The following is a 20,577-nucleotide window of genomic DNA, read 5'->3' on the forward strand; positions in this document are numbered from 1 at the left end:
TATGAGCTCATAATCTGTGTATTTTTAGAAAAAAAATGAGTTAAACTTACAAAACATAACTTAGAATTAAAGTGGCCAGAGTGGGGAAATGTTAACCAGATTAAATTGTTCACTTGCAAATTACATTAGAAAATAAAGAATCTAAAATGCCACAAAACCAATGGTATGCATTTTTTATTTTTTATTTTTTGAGACAGATTCTTGCTCTGTTGCCCAGACTGAAGTGTGATGGCGTGATCTTGACTCATTGCAACCTCCGCCTCCTGGGTTCAAGCAATTCTGTCTCAGCCTCCTGAGTAGCTGGGATAACAGGAACCCACCACCATGCCTGGTAATTTTTTGTAGTTTTTGTAGAGATGGGGTTTCACCATGTTGGTCAGGCTATTCTTGAACTCCTGACTTCAGATGATCTACCCACCTCGGCCTCCCAAAGTACTGGGATTACAGGAATGCAGGGATTACAGGAATGCAGGGATTACTGGCCTTGCATTATTTAATCAGTACACAGGGGGTTAAAAATATTAAATGAGTCAAGATTGTCGCTTTAAAGGATTCCTTACAGATAGCAAATTTTAAAAATCCACAAATATAAGTCAAAAGTTTTAGCCATCTGGGAAGAAAATCTAGTTGTATTGGCCAAATAAAACAATTTGGATCTAAATTGTCTTCAATAAATTGGTGAGTTCTGTATTATTGTTTTTGGCATATGGCTAAATAATTTTAGAACGAAGCAGTAAGATCTGTTTTTGTCTATAGGTTATGTCCATCTGTATGCAATTTACATATGATATTTTCCTATATTCTTTTGATATTGCCAAAATAAAATTGTAAAGCAATTCTATTTAATTGGCTTACAAAAAAAGTGCTTATATGAATTAAGTTTTCTCTCAGAAAAAATAAGAACTTCTCCAAATTATTTTTAAGTTCATGTAACTTGGGTAATCTTTGTTAACTAAGAACATTGTTGGTGTGATTAAAATAGGCATATCATCAGAGTTGTCAACATTAAGTATAACACAGATGTAGAATCTTTTCTCCACAGGTTTATTAGTAAAATAAGTTCAGGTTATCTCTACATTATAAAATTTATTAACAAAAAATAAAACAACAATTTTTTTAGAATATTGTTCTGTTCTTAATAGAAAGCTATGAAAGATTCTTCTTTATCCTTTAGGAATTGGCCTAGAAAATTGAAATTCTAAATTTTACCAAGATAATTTCCCGTGCTTCACATTGTCTTTGTTAGGTTTTTTGTCACTTAAGAAAACTGAGACCATTCTATAAAAAGAGCTAAACTATTACTACCATTATGGAACTTTCCATATTTGCCTTTCAAGTCTTTAAATTATTACTGTGGTTAAATGAATGGCTATTCTTCATAGTGACCTGTTATCCTATTTAGATCAAACGTTTTAAGCCTTAGATGTTTTTTATAGATTTCTCAAAATCAAATTCTAAATTAAGTATTTTTCTTGACCTTAAATTATCTTTAAAATTTTACAGATGGGCCCTTGGTGAATCTCAAAAGGCTATCTCTTTTTATACAAAAGATATTAAATGAATCATATTTATTTCATATAATAAATTGAGAAGCATTCTCAAATAATAAGTAATACTAAACCTTCTTTGAGTTATACTTGTATGTATGTATTATTAATATGTATTCCAGAAATTGTATGAAATTCTTACATACTTGATCATACCACTAGACTGGGTAAGAATTCCTGAACTTTAATTAAGAGACTGATTGGTTTCATCAAACTTCTAACCCAACATCATAAGAAGAATTAATTGAATACCAAAATAATTCTTTGGCAGGTTTTTATTCTAATTCAGCCAGTACTAAAAGTGTTAAATTATGTGATTTGAATTAACTACCTTGATTGATCCAAGTCAAATTTTGAATTAACTACCTTTATTGATCCAAGTCAAATTTTCTGATCTAGTTTGGATGTTTGTCTGATCCAAATCTCATGTTAAAATGTGATCTCCAATGTTGGAGGTGGGACTTAGTGGGAGGTATTAGATCATGGAGGCAGATCCCCCATGATTGGCTTAGCACCATCCCCTTGGTGATTAGTGAGTTCTCACTCTGACAGTTCTCACAAGCCTGGTCATTGAAAAGAGTGTAGCACTTCTACTTCTCCCTCTCTTGCTCCTGCTGTTGCCATGTGATATGTCTGCTCCTCCTTCATCTTCTGCCTTGATTGAAAGCTTCCTGAGGCCTCACAGAAGCTGATGCCAGTGCCTGGCTTCTTGTACAGCCTGCAGAACCATGAGCCAATTAAACCTCTTTTCTTATAAATTACCCAGTCTCAGGTGTTTTTTTATAGTAATGCAAGAACTGACTAATACAGAAAATTGATACCGAGAGCGTAGTGTTGCTATACAATATTTGAAAATGTGAAAGCAGCTTTGGAACTGCATGAGAGGCAGAGAGGTAGGAAGACTTTGTCAGGCTCAGAAGACAGGAAGACAAGGGTAAGTATGGAACTTCTTAGAGAATGGTTAAATGATTGTGACCAAAATGCTGATAAAGATTTTGGACAGTGGAGACCAGGATGAAGAGGACTCAGATGGAAATAAGGACATTATTGGGAATTGAAATCAAGGTCATCTGTTTTACCCCCTAGCAAAGAACTTGGCTGCATTGTGTTCATGCCATAGGGATGTGTGGAAATTTGAACTTGAGTGATGATTTACTGTATCAAGCAGAAGAAATTTCTAAGCAGCAAAGCATTCAAGATGTGGCCTGTGTGCTTCTAATAGCTGAAATAAGATGTGGGAGCAAATAGATTACTTGAATTTGAAACTTATAACTAAACAGGAAAGAAAACACAAATATTTGAAAAATTTGCAACCTAACCATGTGACAGAGAAAGAAAAAGCATGTTTTGTGAGAGAAATACAAGAAGGCTGTGGAGTAATCACTCGCTAGAGAGATTAGCATGACCCAAAGTGGGCCAAGTGCTAATACCCAAGACAATGGGAAAAAGACCTTGAAAGCATTTCAGAAGTCTTTGGGACAGTCTCTCCAATCACAGGCCCAGAGGCCTAGGATGAAAGAATGGTTTGTGGGTCATGTTCTGAGTCCACCACTGTCCTATACTTCCCTAGGAACCTGCTCCTCCCATCCCAGCTGTACTGTGTCCAGCCTGGGTTTAAAGGACTCCAGGTATAGCTCAGGTTGCCACTCTGTAGAGTACAAGCTGCCATAGCCTTAGAAGCTTCCATGTAGTATTAAGCCTGGGCACACAAAGAATGTAAGAGTGAATGAGGCTTGGCAGCTTCCACCTAGATTTCAGAGGATGTATAAGAAAGCTTGAGTACCCAGGCAGAAGTCTGCCATGGGGTCAGAGGCCCTATAGAAATACTCTACTAGCTTAATGCCAAGGGGAAACATGAGACGGGAGCTCCCTTATAGAGTGTCCACTGGGGCATTGCCTGGTAGACCTGTGGGAAGGGAGATGTGGCCCTCCAGATCCCAGAATTGTAGAGCCACCAACAGCTTCTGTCCTGAGCATGGAGAAGCTGCAGGCACTCAACTCCAAACTGTGGAAGCAGCCACAAGACAATGAACCCTGCAAAGTCACAGTGAAGGAGCCATCCAAGGCCTTGGGAGCCCACTTTTCACACCAGGTTAGAGGACATGGAGTCAAGGATTATGTTGGAGCTTTAAGTTTTAAGGTCTGGCTTACAGGGATTTGGACTTGCTTGAGACCTTCTGACCACCCCCACCCCCATTTTTTTTAAGCCACTTTCTGCCTTTTTGAATGGAAATATTTACCCAATGTATGTACCAGGATTGTATCTTGGAAGTATATAACTTGTTTTGATTTTGATTTTATGGACTCATAGGTAGATGGTGATGCATCTTAGATAAAACCTGGAACCTTGGACTTGATGTTGGAATGAGTTAAGACTTTGGGGGACTGTTGAGAAGGGATGATTATATTTTATAATGTAAGAAGTTCATGAGATTTTGAGGCCAAGGGGAGAAATAATATAGTTTGGTTGTATTTTTCCCTTCTAATCTCAAGGTAAATGTAATCCCCAATGTTGAAGGTGGGACCTAGTGGAGGTATTGGATCATGAGGGCAGATCCCTTATGAATGGCTTAGCACAATCTTCTTGCTGATGAGTGAGATCTTGTCCTGCTGGTTCATATGAGATCTGGTAGTTTAAAAGTGTGTGGCACATACCCCCTCCCTCCTTTGTTTTTGTTTTGTTTTATTTATTTTTTTTAGACTGGATCTCACTCTGTCACTCACACATGGCATGATCATGGCTCACTGCACCTTCAAACTGCAGGGCTCAAGCAATCCTCCCACCTCTGCCTCCTCAGTAGCTTGGACCACAGGCATATACCTCCTTAGCCAGCTAATTTTTTAGTTATTTTTGGTAGAGACATGGTCTCATTATGTTGCTCTGGCTGGTCTTGAACTTCTGGGCCCAAGAAATCCTCCCATGTCAACCTCCCAAAGTGCTAGATTATAGGCATGAGCCACTGCAACCAGACTCTCTCTATCTTGCTCTCATTCTCACCATGTGACTTGCCTGCTCCCCCTTTGCCTTCTACCATGACTATAAGTTTCCTGAGCACTCACCAGAAGCAGATGTTGGAACCATGCTCCATGTACAGCCTGAAAAACCATGAGCCAATTAAAACTTTCTTCATTATAAATTACTCGGTCTTAGCTATTTCTTTATAGTGATCCAAGAACAGGCTAACATATTACATATGATAAGGAATTAAATAAACAGTGATATGCACCTGAATTGGAGAAACAAAATTTAAAAGAATGTAAACACAATATTAAGTGTAGGCTCATGGAGAGCTCAAATGGCCACCTGGCCCTTCCAGAGTATTTAGGGCTTCCAGTATTAAAACTTTGTACTCTGTGACTCATCATGGAGTATACAGAATTATAAGAATTATTTTAAAATATTAGTGGGGTGAAGTTTCTAAAATTTTTAAAATTATTTATAACCAATATTTGGTTTGTCAAACCCATAATCCTGGTAAGACAAAGAAAACACGTAATACAACCCTGGTACCTGCCTGATCATTTAAACACTTATAGATTTATTTTATTCAATTGCTACCTTCAATGCATGTTTCTTGTTATACAGAAGTTCTCTCATGTAGGAAAGCTGATGCTATAACAGTAGCTGAAATGTTATTAGAATATGTGTTATACTTATAGGATATTTCTGGAGAAATCTTCAATGGCAGAACTTGTTTCACAGGACATATTGTAAAATAGTTAAATAATATATTACAAATACAATGGCACTAGGTAAAGCTAATTTAATTGATTAAATTACCTTGGTAACAAGTATTACCCATTAATAGCAATCAGATCCACTCTCATTGGAAAATATAGTTTTATGAAATAGTTACTAGAAGTAACATGCCCTTAATACTAGAACTTCTTCTATCTCACACTCATAAACTCTGATATAAATTTGATGCATTATGCCAAAGGGTATTTTCACTAGATAGAAGAAGCCCTTTGTGATCCACCAACTGATGACAAACAGACTCTTCATGATCTAGAACCCAGAGATTGTGTCTTCTGGAAATTACTTCTGAAAAAGACTTACCTTGAGCCCCCTTAGAAGATACCATACAAATTACTTCTAACCACCCTCACTGCAGCAAAACTTCAATGCTTCAAGTGTTAGATCCACATGTTGGATCCATGCAAAAGGTCCCGTCCAGACTCTTGGGCCAATATACTCATTGAAGAATGTATTAGTCTATTCTCACACTGCCAGTAAAGGTATACCTGAGACTGGGTAATTTATAAAGGAGAGAGGTTTAATTGACACACAGTTCCACATGACTAGGGAGGCCACACAATCATGGCAGAAGGCAAATGAAGAGAAAAGTCATGTCTCAATGGTGGCAGGCAAGAGAACGTGTGCAGGGGAACTCCCCTTTATAAAACCATCATATCTCTTGAGACTTATTTACTTTCACAAGAACAGCATGGGGGAAACCACCCCCCATGATCCAATCGCTTCCCACCAGGTCCCTCATATGACACATGGAGATTATGGGAGCTACAATTCAAGATGAAATTTGGGTGGAGAAACAGCCAAATCATATCATTCCATCCCTGGCCCCTCCCAAATCTCATGTCCTCACATTTCAAAACCAATCATGCCTTGCCAACAGTCCCCTAAAGTCTCAACTCATTTCAGCATTAACTCAATAGTCCACAGTCCAAAGTCTTATCTGAGACAAGGCAAGTCCCTTTCGCCTATAAGTCTGTAAAATCCAAAGCAAATTAGTTACTTCTTAGATACAATGGGGGTACAGGCATTGGATAAATACAGCTGTTCCAAATGTGATAAATTGAACAAAATGAAGGGGCTACAGGCCCCTTGCAAGTCTGAAATCCAAAAGGGCAATAAAATTTTAAAGCTCCAAAATGAACTCCTTTCACTCCATGTCCTACATCCAGGTAATGCTGATGCAAGAGAGATGGGTTCCCATCATCATAGGCAGCTCTGCCCCTGTGGCTTTGCAGGGTACAGCCCCCCTCCTGGCTGCTTTTACAGGCTGGCATTGAGCATATGCAGCTTTTCCAGGCACAGGGTGCAAGCTGTTGGTGGATCGATCATTCTGGGGTTGAGGAGGACTGCAGGACAGTGGCCCTCTTCTCACAGCTCCACCAGGCAGTGACCCAGTGGGGCCTCTGTGTGGGGGCTCTTACTCCACATTCCCCTTCCACACTGTGCTAGCAGAGGTTCTGTATGAAGACCTCACCCCTGCAGCAAACTTCTGCCTGGACATCCAGGCATTTCCATACATCCTCTGAAACCTAGGTGGAGGCTCCCAACTCTAAATTCTTGATTTCTGTGCACCCACAGGCTCAAAACCATGTGGAAGCTGTCCAGGCTTGGGGCTTGCACCCTCTAAATCCATGGTGTGAGCTGTACCTTGGTCCCTTTTAGCCATGGCTGGAGCGACTGGGATGACTGGGACACAGGGTACCAAGTCCCTAGGCTGCACACAGCAAGAGGACCCGGGGCCTGGCCCAAGAAACCTTATTTAGCTCCTAGGCTTCTGGACCTGTGATGGAAGGGACTGCTGAGGTCTCTGACATGCCCTGGGTACATTTTCTCCATTGTCTTGGTGATTAACATTAGGCTCCCTGTTATTTATGCAAATTCTGAAAATTCCTGCAGCTGGGTTGAATTTCTTCCTAGAAAATGGGTTTTTTTTTTCTATTGCATAATCAGGCTACACATTTTCCAAACTTTTATGCTCTACTTCCTCTTCAACTCTTTGCTGCTTAGAAATTTCTTCCACCAAATACCCTAAATCATCTATCTCAAGTTCAAAATTTCACAGATCTCTAGGTCAGGGGCAAAATGCCACCAGTCTCTTTGCATAGGAAGAGTGACCTTTACTCCAGTTCCCAACAAGTTCCTCATCTCCATCTGAAACAACTTCAGCCGGATCTTATCGTCCCTATCACTATAAGCATTTCGTTCAAAGCCATTCAACAAGTCTCTAGGAAGTTCCAAATTTTCCCACATCTTCCTGTCTTCTTTTGAGCCCTCCAAACTGTTCCAACCTCTGCCTCTTACCCAGTTCCAAAGTCATTTCCACATTTGTGTGTATCTTTACAGCAGCACCCTAGTACCTGGTACCAATTTACTGTGCTAGTCTGTTGTAATGCTGCTAATAAAGACATACCTGAAACTGAGTAATTATAAGCGAAAACGGCTTAGTTGACTCACAGTTCCGTGTGGCTGGGGCAAGCCCTCACAATCATGGCAGAAGGCAAGTAATGAACAAAGTCACATCTTACATGACAGCAGGCAAGAGAGATTGTGCAGGGGAACTCTCCTTTATAAAGCCATCAAATCTTATGAGACTTATTCACTATCACAAGAACAGCACGGGAAAGACCCACCCCCATGATTCAATTACCTCCCACTGGGTCCTTCCCATGACATCTGGGAATTATGGGAGCCACAATTCAAGATGAGATTTGGATGGGGACACAGCCAAACCGTATCAAAGACCTCAAGGTGAAACTCATCAGGAAGGTTTTTCCTCAGAAACAGAAGACATCCTAAATATGGATAGTTTTCTCAGGATTACAGGTCAAGATTTCTTACCTCTGTCATTAGGAAACCTTTGTTCCCTTTCTTTTTTCCCGTTTTGTTGTTGTTGTTGTTATTGTTTATACATGGAAAGATAATGCAATAATTAAGACTTCATGATCTATAGTTTCAAGGATTCTCTGGCTTACCCTGTAACAAATTTCACTGATATTCCAAGTGCAATATTTGATTCTTTTTATAAAGTTAGGCTGTTATAGTCATAAATTTAGATTTTTTAAAATCTAATAGTAAGCAAAGTATATAGTGATATTTTTAACTTTAAATTATGCCAGAAAATGGATAAGAAAACCACAATTCAAAATATAAATTAAAAGTTTGTAGCCAAATTTATAACCCTAATCCTTTAATTATTGGTAGCCTCCGGCCATGAAATGATTCACTAATGAAGCCTTAGAGAACTATTACTAGAGCTTTCCTACTAGTGACACCTAACACACAAGGCATCTCACAGGGAACTGTCTGCTGTGCCCCTCTAGGATATATTGTTTGTCTGTGGAGCATTTAATGTTCAACGAAATATGTAGCCAAATACATGTCTTAATAACTGGAAGATAAGGGGCCAATGTGGATTAGGGATTCTGTCGGTACCACTGTCACCCCATGAACAATTGGAAGCTGAACACCTTTTAATTGTCACCATGGAATAAGGAACAATTTGCAAGCAATCATAAATCCCTGTAAATGGGCATCATTTTGTAGACACCTTCTTCCCTATTCTGTCATAAATCTAAATGGTATTATGATCAGAAATCTGTCTCAAACATTACTATAGCCACCTCTACTGCAATGGCTACAGTTGCCCAGAAAACATCTTTAAATTTTTGCTAAAGGTGTTTTAGATAACATGATTGCTTTGGACTGTCTGTTGGTTAAATAGAGGGAATCTGTGTAATAACTAAGACCTACTACTGCCCTTGGATAAATATACCTAGTATGATAGAAACTCAGAGGTAAGAAATCCACAAAAAAAACCTACTTTGTTAAAAAAAAATGTAGATTCATATTCTGGCTCAATTTTGATGTATTTGATTTTGAGCTGTTCAATTTGTGGGGATTCCTATAAGGAAGCATACTTTGGACTCTCAGCATTATCCTTTTGATAGCCATTATAATAGTCTCCCTGTTATACCATACACTCTTAAGGGTCTTAAGTGCTTGAACGCAGTCATCTGTTATATGTAAAATGATCTTATTACAGAAAAATCAAAAGAGAACATAAAGAAACATTCAACTGACCTGAAGCCATGAATTGTGAATTACACAGTGACACCAAACAAATTCATTATGATGGTGATGGCGAGTGGAATTAATGCCTAGGGTTTTGGTAAATCTCTCAAAATTGAGAGGCTGACAGAAATGAAAGAATTGTTAAATTAAACTAAATTTGGCCTGAGGTTGCATTTGTACTTTGAGTTCCTATGTAGTGAACTGCAACCTAACTTAGCATGTAAATAAATTGCAATCTAATTTAAGAGTATATTCTTATAACAGATAGCTGAGTCTCAACCAATCATAGTGTTACTGAAACACAAGGGGTTTGGTCTAGGTCCTGTTGCTCATGACACAGAGAGCCAATGACTGAGATGGCCAGTATCGCCATTGAAGAAAGCTTTAATTAGGTGTTGCAGCCGAGTAGATGGGAAGTGAGTCTCAAATCCATCTCCCTGACCAGCTAAAATTAGGCGTGTATATAGTAGGAAAAAAATGTAACAATGCATTGGAAAACAGGGGCTAGGGAGGTATAAGGAAACAAAATGAGGAGTCTAACATCTCATTGTGTGAATGCAGTTATCTAGTGAGTTTCAGTTCTTTCATACTTTTTGAGAGGCCTAGGTGTCCTTTCCTGAGGAAGGAACTCAGATAAAACAAATATAAGTTTCAAGCTTTAAGATCAGAAGGATCAATTTCTATGTTTTTATCCAAAGGAACTGTCTATGGGACTATTGGGTCAGTTTCAATAGTAGTCAAGTTTTGTCCAATCACAAGATGCCAATTGATCAGGCTATGTCCATATAAGGGAACTGTCTCATCACACCATTCTCAAATGCAGAAACATGGATGAATCTCATATGTATAACATTGATTGAGAAAGGCAAGAAACAAAAGAGTCATTATAGTCTTGTTTGTTTGTTTGTTTTTGAGATAGAGTCTTGCTCTGTCACCCAGGCTGGAGTGCAGTGGTGCGATCTCAGCTCACTGAAACCTTGGCCTCCCAGGTTCAAGCGATTCTCCTGCCTCAGCCTCCTGCGTAGCTGGGATTATAGGTGTGTGCCACCATGTCTGGCTAATTTTTGTATTTTTAGTAGAGACAGGGTTTCACCATATTGGCCAGGCTGGTCTCGAACCCCTGATCTCTTGATCCACCCATCTCGGCCTCCCAAAATGCTGGGATTACAGGTGTGAGCCACTGCTCCCGTCCTCATTATAGTCTTAAAGTATTATTCCAAGGTTGTCCCAGACTAACATATATCAATTAGGGATACATGCAAAGGTAAAGAAATGCAAATAAGCAACCATCATAAAGTAAGAATAGTAATTACCTACAAGGCAATGCAGAGATTTGGGATCAAAAATACCCTGTTGGCAATGTTTTAATTCTTTTTTAAAAAATGTATTTACTTTTTATAGAAATGGGGTCTCACTATGTTTCTCAGGCTGGCCTTGAATTACTGGCCTCAAGTGATCCTCCTGCCTCGGCCTCTCAGTATACTGGGATTAAAGCAGTGAGCCACTGTACCAGGTCTGATGTTTTAATTATTGATCTGAGGGTAAGATCAAATAGTATATGATGTTAAGTTGGGTTATGAATGGGGTAAAAATTATACCTTGCTCTCTATGTTAGGACATTTGTCATTGGAATCCAGTTACCATGGTGGAAGGATGCCCAATTAGCCCAAGACAAGAGACTGCATGAAGAAACCATAGTGGAGAGAAACTGAGGCCTCCAGGAAACAGCCAGTATTCATCACAAGACTAATGAGTGAATGAGCTTCCAAGCTTCCATTTGCAGCCAGACACAGTGGAGCAGAGAAGCCATATCTTCCTGCCCTGTCCAAATTCCTTGCTCACAGATTTCATAAGCATAATAAATAAATGTTTTATACTACTAAGTTTTGCTATAGTTTGTATGTTCTCATAATAAGCGGAGCAGGTGATCACTTTATAAAGACTTGTGAAATTGTACTTACAGGTGTGTGTACTTTTCTGAAAATATGATCTTTTTTCACAATAATTTTTTTTTAAATCTGTATTTTAATCATGTGCCTTTTTCCGATTTGATCTTACATGGTATTTGTTATACTGGTTTTTCTTTAATTTTCACAGCTGATGGATAGCAAAACTTGATTCAGAATCACACTGCTGGTTTACGGATTCAAAAGATTCAACTCTAAAAAGCTCTTACTTCCCATTTTCACTGCTCTCATCCTTATTATTTATTTATTTACACCTTGAACAGACACAGCCTTAATATATTTTGTATGCCCATTCCAATCCATTATTATGTTATTTTCCAAAACATAGCTCTGATCATGTCACTTCGCTGATTACAAAAGAAAACAAAGGTGTCAATTTAGGATTTAAAATGGTAGATAAGGGACATATGTTGATAATCTCTTCTATTTCAGGATACAATAAAAAAATTATAACAGTAAACTAACACACTTCACAAATAATGTCAAGCATTTGCACGTAATTTATTTCAGTTAAAATTATAAAATATTTTACTTTTAAATATATAAATAAAAATGAAATTTAAATACAATACAGAAATTGCATTATAAAAAGTCAGAGAAAATAAAATTTTAAAAATACTATGCATATTGTGTGTGTAACATACCAATAAGGATACAATGTATTTGAAAAAAAATACATTAAAATAAGAGTATACTAGAAAAGTATATTTTTCCATCAATAAAAGATATGTAATGAAAAATATGCATGAATAAGAATTTCTAAAAATTCTCAGGAAGACAAAAAATAAAATGAATGTACTGATAAAATAAAAACAAATTTGAAAAAAGCTTAGCAATAACAGAAGATACAATTGAATGCTTCTGAAGAATACAGAGTGATTCTGAACCAGGAATACAGTGATAGCAGAGGCAGCTATGTGAAATAGAGGGTGGTAAATAGAGGTGTTGAACACATGGAAGTGTAATGGTTCACTCACCTTTGCCCCACCATTTCTTGTCCATTTACAAAATAATACTACTACTACTAATAATAATGCAGATTTTTTTAAAAAAAGTCATCACTAAAGAAGTTGAGCCAAAAGTCTTTGGAGAAATGGGTTAATAGAATATCTGAGTATCTGTACCACACAAAGGAATCGCCACATAATTTTGATGATACAGGTTGGGGGATTCCCTACATAATAACTAAATTTCTCACAGGTTACTATTAACCACAGTTTACCTGCCTAAAAGTCACTGTGATTATTGAAAATAGGTGATTTTCAAAAACTAAAATACATGTAAAAAAGTCTTGCAAGACAAATAAGAAAATCAATTGCTGGCCCCAGATGAAAAGAATATTTGTAACATTGGAGAAGAAAAGTTATTTCTAATTGGTATCATTTTAAAAATTCTATATTTTGCATATATAAAAAAGAATGTGCTTCTATAACAAATAGGAAAAATGATACAAAAATTGAAAATGAATGATGTTTGAAAAAGTGAGAGATGAATTGAGAAAAAATCTAAAATTTAGAGCAATGCAATTAAAGTATTAAAAATTGGGGAAACATACTTATACTTCAGATAGTGAAACACACAAATAGTATGAGTTTCTGAAAAGAGAAAATATAAGATTGATGTCAAAAATAATAGCAAAAAATGTATTAATAAAAAATGATGTGAGACTTAAAATTATAGGCTCATTAAGTAGAAAGGCATTAAGCACATACAAATAGACTGACTAGCACACATTAACTTCAGCTAAACAACACACAGTTTTTCCACATACCAGAAAGGAAGAAAGTGACAAATAGCTAACAGAGCTAAAAGCCCAAAACAACACAAAACAGGAACGAAAATGAAAACAAAAGTGAATAAAAATTACAATGGCATCAGAGTTTGCATCAGCAAATTGCATGTTAAAAAACAATGGACAAAGGAAATGCCTGCAAATGTTTAAATGGAAGTGATTTTTCTCTTTGAGTTGTGTGCCTTCCAAATTCAAATCTTAAAATATTAATATATTATTAAAGATAGGAAATCGTACCTGCCACATATCCTTATCTGAAAAGTTACTTGCAGACATACACCAACAAATTGAAAGAGTAAATCAAGAAGAAAGAAGACAGAATATCCAAAGAAGTTTAAGTACAAGCTAGGAAGGCAATGAAAGGAAGGGAACGATGACAGTTACAAGCCTTTATATATATGCATATGTGTTATATGTATATATGTGTGTATATATGTGTGTGTATATATGTATATATATACATGTGCAAAATGTTAGGTTGCAGGTTTCATTTTGTTACCCCCAATTCAAACCTTTCTATGTTCCCCAATGCCTATCTTTTCCATTACAAACACTGAGCCTAATGTTTTTCTCATATTGTAGGTGTCTTTCAGAGCCTTCATCTCAATAATTACACAGTATTCTTTTGCACTTAGCAACTATTAATTAAAAGAATGATTTAACAATTAATGAAGTATTTTGGAATAGGAGATCTAAGCCTACCACCTTTCAGTTCAAGCAGTCATTGATATGCTGTGGAGAAGGCATCCGAAAGTTAAAGTTCTTTTTTCACTTATAAAAAAAATCCATAAAAGTGAAATAAAATCCCTGCCACCCTCACTCAGTAGGATACCACAAAGATTAATGAGGTAATGCAAAATAGTGCTTTGAGCTATTCATATGAATGGTGCTTTACAGAGGTACTTTATTGTAATTATTCTCTGCATTTACCTTTAATGCCATATCTAAAGAATTTGGGACTAGAAGGGAATGTAACTTTCCAGTACACAGAAGGTGTTTGAAAGTCATCTGTTCCAGTCTTAACTGTTAGCTATATTTTTCTTAAATTAATTAAAATCTGCATTTTATAATTCCTTTGTATTTTGGATTATTGCAATGAATTAAGGGAGGTAAGGGATTTAAAGTGTCTGGCTCTTGGTAGGACCTTATTAACTGTTTGTTTTGATAATGTTACTGTTTGCAGTCAAAACAGTTACACTAAAAATAGTTTTAGAATTTCTAACAAATCAGGTCACAGGAGTATCTGCAAAAAAAGGGCTAAACTGCCTTTAATGGGGAACCCTATTAAAGTTGGAAAGCTGACACTTAATAGACTATCCAGGGTAGAATAAATGAATGACGATCACATTCTTAGATGAAGTTTCTTTGTTTTCTTGTTTGTGAGTGATCTATTCTCCAATTATCTCAAATTGAACTTTCAACAATTGTTTCCAATGATGGCCAGTTGAAATAGTTAAATTTGTTTGAGAAACAACATTGGTAAGTGAATACCTTTATTGAGGCCTTCCTGGAGCACAGGAGGCATAGCCCAAAGACATACAGCTTTCATTATAGTAATAAATTATATCTGTTATAGCCAGTGTTAAATAAGTTATGGGTTGTTTAATGTCTTTAAAAAAGTCATGATCATAAACCTATGAAAAGATCATAGATGGTTGATATTCTGAACCCAGGCAAAGTACAGATACATTTTTACATCTGTGGAGACCTACTTACGTTGCAGGTATACTTGTAAAATGGTTCCAAGTGATCCACACCTCCTGGTACTCATGTCCTTGTAGAATCAATACTCAAGACTTGAGTGAGAGAGAGACATGTGACTTGCTTTTCACCAATAACATATGACAAAGCAGAAGGAAGTTACTTCAGTGATTGGGTTATAAAATATCAAGACTTCTATATTGCTTACAGACTTTATTACCTTTTTGGCTTACATAATCAATAAAGAGAAACTGCCATATGAGAGAGCACCCATGGCAACAAATTAAAGGATCCTTTGCCTAACAGCCAGTGAAGAACTAAGGTCCTCAGTCTAACAATCTTCAGGAACTGAATGCTATCAGTGATCACTGAATGAGCTTGCAGTTGAATCTTTCTTTAATTAAGCCATCGGAGGAGACCACAAACCCTGGCTAATGCCTTGATTGCAGCTTTGCGGTATACTTAGAAGCAGAGGACCATGCCCAGATGCCTGACCCACAGAAATTATGAGATAAAAGTCAGTGGTTTTTAGCCATTCGTTATTGGTGTGATTTGTTATGTGGCAACAGATAACTAATGTAACCTTTTAGATTAATAAATTTGCTTGTTTGGAACTTGGTTGTTTTTGTTTTTTCAATAAATGTGTGACAAGAATTTTGAAGGGCTTGTTTAAAAATTCATTGGAACCAAGCCAGTATCTATGAGTTTTAATATTAAAATTTCCTTTTTTCTAAGGTAAAAATGTTATGTTATTTGCAATGTTAAAAACTCAAAACCTGCGTAAATAGCAGTAAACTGGAACAAGGGCTTTCAAAGTTTTTCAAGACACACATAACAGTGTTTGTTTAAATTGTGAAAGAACTCTGAGATCTTAAATTCATTTTGATGTAAATTAACCTTAGAATGTTAGCAAAAATACTAACAAATACACAAAAATTTACTTTGATGGCCTGAGTACATTCAATATTTCTAAGGATAACTTTAAACAATAATATTCCTTCAAGGCAGATTTCCTTTCAGTGGATAAACCCAACTTGGACTGATGAATAATGATCCTTCGTGTCGAACTCCCTTGTATTTTCACAACATACATCCTACTTGAAATAGCCCATGTGCTTTGTATTAGTCCATTCTTGCACTCCTATTCAGAAATACCTGAGACTGGGTAATTTATAAGAAAAGAAAATTAATTGGTTCACAGTTCTGCAAGCAGTACAGAAAGCACAGTGCCATCTGCTTCTGGGGAGGGCTCTGGTGCTTTCAATCTTGGCAGAAGGTAAAGGGTGAGCAGATAAGTCACATAATGAGGATGGGAATGAGAGAGAGAGAGAATATGTGTATGGTCGGGGGGTGCCACACTTTATACAACCAGATCTTGTGAGGACAGTACAAAACCATGAGAAATTGCTCCCATGACCAAAAACACCTCCCGTGATGCCCCTCTTCCAACATTTCAACATGAAATTTGGTGGGGACATATACTCAAACTGTATCATTCTGCCCCAGCCCCCCAAACTCATGTCCTTCTTACATTGCCAAATACAATCATGCCTTCCCAACAGTCCCCCCAAATCTTAGCTCATTCTAGCATTAACTCAAAAGTCCAAAATCTTATCTGAGATAAGATTTCATCTATGAGCCTGTAAAATAAGATTAAAAAGTTACTGACTTCCAGGATACAATGGGGATACAGGCATTAGGTAAACATTCCCATTCCAAAAGATGGAAATGGGCCAAATGAAGGGGACTCAGGCCCCACACAAATCTGAAACCCAGCAGGGCAGTCATTAAATCTTAAAGCTCCAGAATAATATACTTTGGCTCCCTCTCCCACATCCAGGACAAACTGGTGCAGGGCTCCCAAAGCCTTGGGCAGCTCTGCCCCTGTGCCTTTGCAAGGTGCAGTCCCTGAGGTTATTCTCATGGGCTAGAGTTGTAGGCCTGCAGCTTTTCCAGGTTCACAGTGCGTGCTGCCAGTGGTTCTACCATTCTTGCATTTGGAGGATGGTGGCCTTCTTCCCACAACTCCACTAGTGAGTTTTCCAGTGGGGATTCTTTGTGGGGCCTCCAAACCCACATTTTTCCTCTGCAGTGCCCTAGTACAGGTTCTCTGTGATTAGTCAGCTCCTGCAGCAGGCTTCTGCCTGGACACACAGGCTTTTCCAACATCCTCTGAAACCTAGGTGGAAGCTGCCAGTAATCTACCACTCTTGCACTCTGTGCACCTGTAGGCTTAATACCACGTGGAAGCTTCCAAGGCTTATTTATGGCTTATGTTCTCCAAAGTAGCAGTCCAAGCTGTACCTGGGTCCCTTTTAGCCATGGCTGTAGCTGGTGCAGCTGAGATGTGGGAAGCATTGTCCCAAAGCTTTGCAGGCAGTGGGGACCTGGGCCTGGCATCCAAAGCCATTTGTTCCTCCTAGCCCCAGGACTTGTGATGGGAGGGGCTGCCGTGAAGGTGTCTGAAATGGCTTTGAGGCCTTTTCCCCATTGTCTTGGATATTAGCACTTGGATCCCTTTCACCTATGCAAATATCTCTAGCAAGTAATTGCTCTACAGCCTGCTTGTATTCGTCTCTCCAGAAATCTTTTTCTTTCTTTGCCACAGGGCTAGACTGCAAATTTTCCAAATCTTTATGCTCTGCTTCCTGTTTAAATATAAGTTCCAAATTTCAGTCTTTTTTTTTTTTTTTGGCTTTTGCATCTGAACATAGGTTGTTAGAAGCAGCCAGGCCACATCTTGAATGTTCTGCTGCTTAGAAATTTCTTCTGCCAGATACCCTACGTCATCAATCTCAAATTCAAACTTCTGCAGATCCCTAGGGTATAAACAGAATGCAGACAAATTATTTACCAAGGCATAACACACATGACTTTTGCTCCAGTTCCTAGTAAGATTTTCATGTCCATCTGAGTCCTCGTTAGCCTGGATTTCACTGTTTATATCGCTATCAGCATTTTGGTCACAACCATTTAATCAGTCTCAAAGAAGCTGCAAACTTTCTCTCATGTTCCTACCTTCTTTTCAGACTTCCAAACTCTTCCAAACACTCCCTGTTATCCAGTCCCAAAGCTGCTTCCACATTTTCATGTATCTTTGTAGCAACACTTCACTCCTCAGTACAAGTTTTCTGTATTAGGCCATTCTTGCATGGCTATATAAATACCTGAGACTGAATCATTTATAAGAAGAGAGATTCATTTGGCTCATGGTTCTGCAGGCTTTACAGAAAGCATAGTGGCATCTGATTATAGGGAGGCCTCAGGAAGCTTCCAATCATGGCAGAAGGCAAAGAGAGATCAGGCACATTATATGGTAAGACTAGGAGCATGAGACTGAGTAGGGAGGGAGGCACTACACTTTACAACGACCAGATCTTGTGAGATAACTCACTCACTATTGTGAGGACAGCACCCAGACATAACAGATCAACCCCACGACCCAAACACCTTTCACCAGGCCCCACTTTCAACAACGGGGATTACATTTTAACATGAGATTTGGGGGAGACATATATTCAAACCATATAATTTATATTTGACCCAACTTCTATCTGTGCTGAACAGCAGAGTGAATTCTATATGTTTTGCTACTGGCATTTTCACATTTAATAGAATTGCTTTCTGTCCTTCTGCCATATATGGAATTCACAAATTTCTTATCCCCCAATTGATCTTGTTATCAAATTAGATCTTTTCATAATTCATGTGGTAACAACTTCAAATTCCAGTCACACAATTAGTTGTCCTCCACACTTCTAATGAATTATGCCACCAGCCTACTATTTCAGCCACATTATCTTATGACCACAACCTACACATTTGCATTGCTGCTAAGTGGTCTGCCTCAGATATTTTAATAAGCTACCAACTGACATCAAATTTCAGGATGCGGCAATCATTTCTTCCCATTAAACTTATTATTGTTTTATTTTAATCTTCAGTTACTTTTCCACTTCATTTTATTCTAACCCATAAACTACCATTATATCACACATCTTTCCTTTTCAGTGTGATACATTGTATTCTTTTCAATTATTTACTCCCTTCCTAAAAGATCTTTATATTTCTTATGTTTGCCAATCCTCAGTGTAGAAGATGAGACCCTATGTCTTGGTCAAGTCTGATCATGTGAAATTGCTTCCTTTGGCCAATGCAATGTCAGTAGACATGACCAATGCCAATTTAGAGAAAATTTTTAAAAAAAGACAGGAGAAGTAAAACAGAGCCAAATACAGTTAATGCCGACCTGCATATCTGTCAGCAAAGAATAAAGCCTGTTGCCATTAGACACTGAGATTTTAGGGTTGTTGCCAAAAGAAAAGCCAACTCATATACCCGTGACTGAGTATCTCTTACTATCATCCTCTTTCCCAACCCCCTTGTTTTTTCTGCCTCACAAGCAAAATATGCATATATCCTTCAGAAGGCCTCTTTCCTAAAACATGCTTGTTCCCAAACTGGAATCAGTTCATGTTCTAAGAGCTTCTGATAACAATTACATAAAATTTATACTTTGTTGCCATTATACATTCTCAATCTCCACATACCTGATCTCTCAAAGCAAAACATTAATCTGTTCCCTTATCCTTGATCAGCAACTTTATATCCTCAATTGCTATTTCAGATGTCCTTCCCTGAAGTCTCCTACCCAGTCAAGGGACTGTTCTTTCTCAGGAGATTGCTTTGTGTCCATCTTCGCATATATGTTAGCTATCACTTAGGCGTATATTTACATCTGCATTTATTCTTTTCCTCTTTCTTCCCGTCTCTGGATTTCAAATCACTTTTCCAGCTCAAGAGTAATATAACTGTTCATGTTTTATCTAGTTACTACCTCGTTGTATCTCTTCTTGGATTTTGATAAAACTGTTATCCTCTCTGTCTCTCAAATTATAACTAGTTCATCCTTATACCTAATCTGTCCATCCTAACACACCCAACATTTTGAGAGTGTGATATGTCCTTGTTCCTCCCTTCTCAATGACACCTCAACCCCCTTCACTCTGATTTTATCTCCTAACTTTCACTGAAGTCATTTTGATAAATAGTGATTAGTTCAAACTTTTAACTTTCTGAACATGACAGTTTTATTTTTATTTATTCAAATTCAGGGTTCTTCCGTTGGTTATTTAATTTATGTATGATTAATAAATGAATGGATTTTTATAATTTATTGGATTACTAATACAGATGTATCTCATGATTATTAAGTAGGTTTAGTTAGACTTTCTTAGGAAGCTCTAAAATTTCCAAAACTCTTTGTAAGCCCTATTTGACTAGGAATAAGTAATTTTACTTTAAACCATTAGAAAAATTTTCCTAAGAACAAAATGCCTGTAATGAGACTTGAAGGATAAAAAAAAGTGGACACACAAAGAAAAGGTCATTTCATGCAAAGAGAAAAACATGGGTTAAATTGTACCCAATAATGGTGGGGAGTTCAAAGTGTCTAGAGCACCCAGGGGAGATAGTAAGGGAAGTGGCAAATTAGGAGTTAAGATAATATTTGGTCACCATAGATTTCATTACTAAAGAGCTTGCCAAAGTTTTAGCTGATGATGGCCTGTAGTAAATTGGAAGTCATTGTAAGAGATTTTTGAAGGTATATTTCATGAATGGTTTATTTTTTAGCAGTGGTCCTCTGTAGATGAAGCATGCAGGCTTGATTATAGAGAAAAAAGCTTGATAGAAGTGAGGATGCAGGATGTTTGGTACAATACTGTGGAAAGATCCCTTAAA

General features: G+C 37.5%; 1 pseudogene; it reads right to left on the minus strand.

Annotated features, from left to right (window-relative positions):
• Window positions 1-19,531, minus strand: part of LOC112128821 (ubiquitin-ribosomal protein eS31 fusion protein-like) — a 46,923-nt pseudogene extending 27,392 nt beyond the window's left edge.
• Window positions 19,532-20,577: the final 1,046 nt, after the last annotated feature.

The sequence above is a fragment of the Pongo abelii genome, chromosome 15, assembly GCF_028885655.2.
Source record: "Pongo abelii isolate AG06213 chromosome 15, NHGRI_mPonAbe1-v2.0_pri, whole genome shotgun sequence".
Lineage (NCBI taxonomy): Eukaryota > Metazoa > Chordata > Mammalia > Primates > Hominidae > Pongo > Pongo abelii.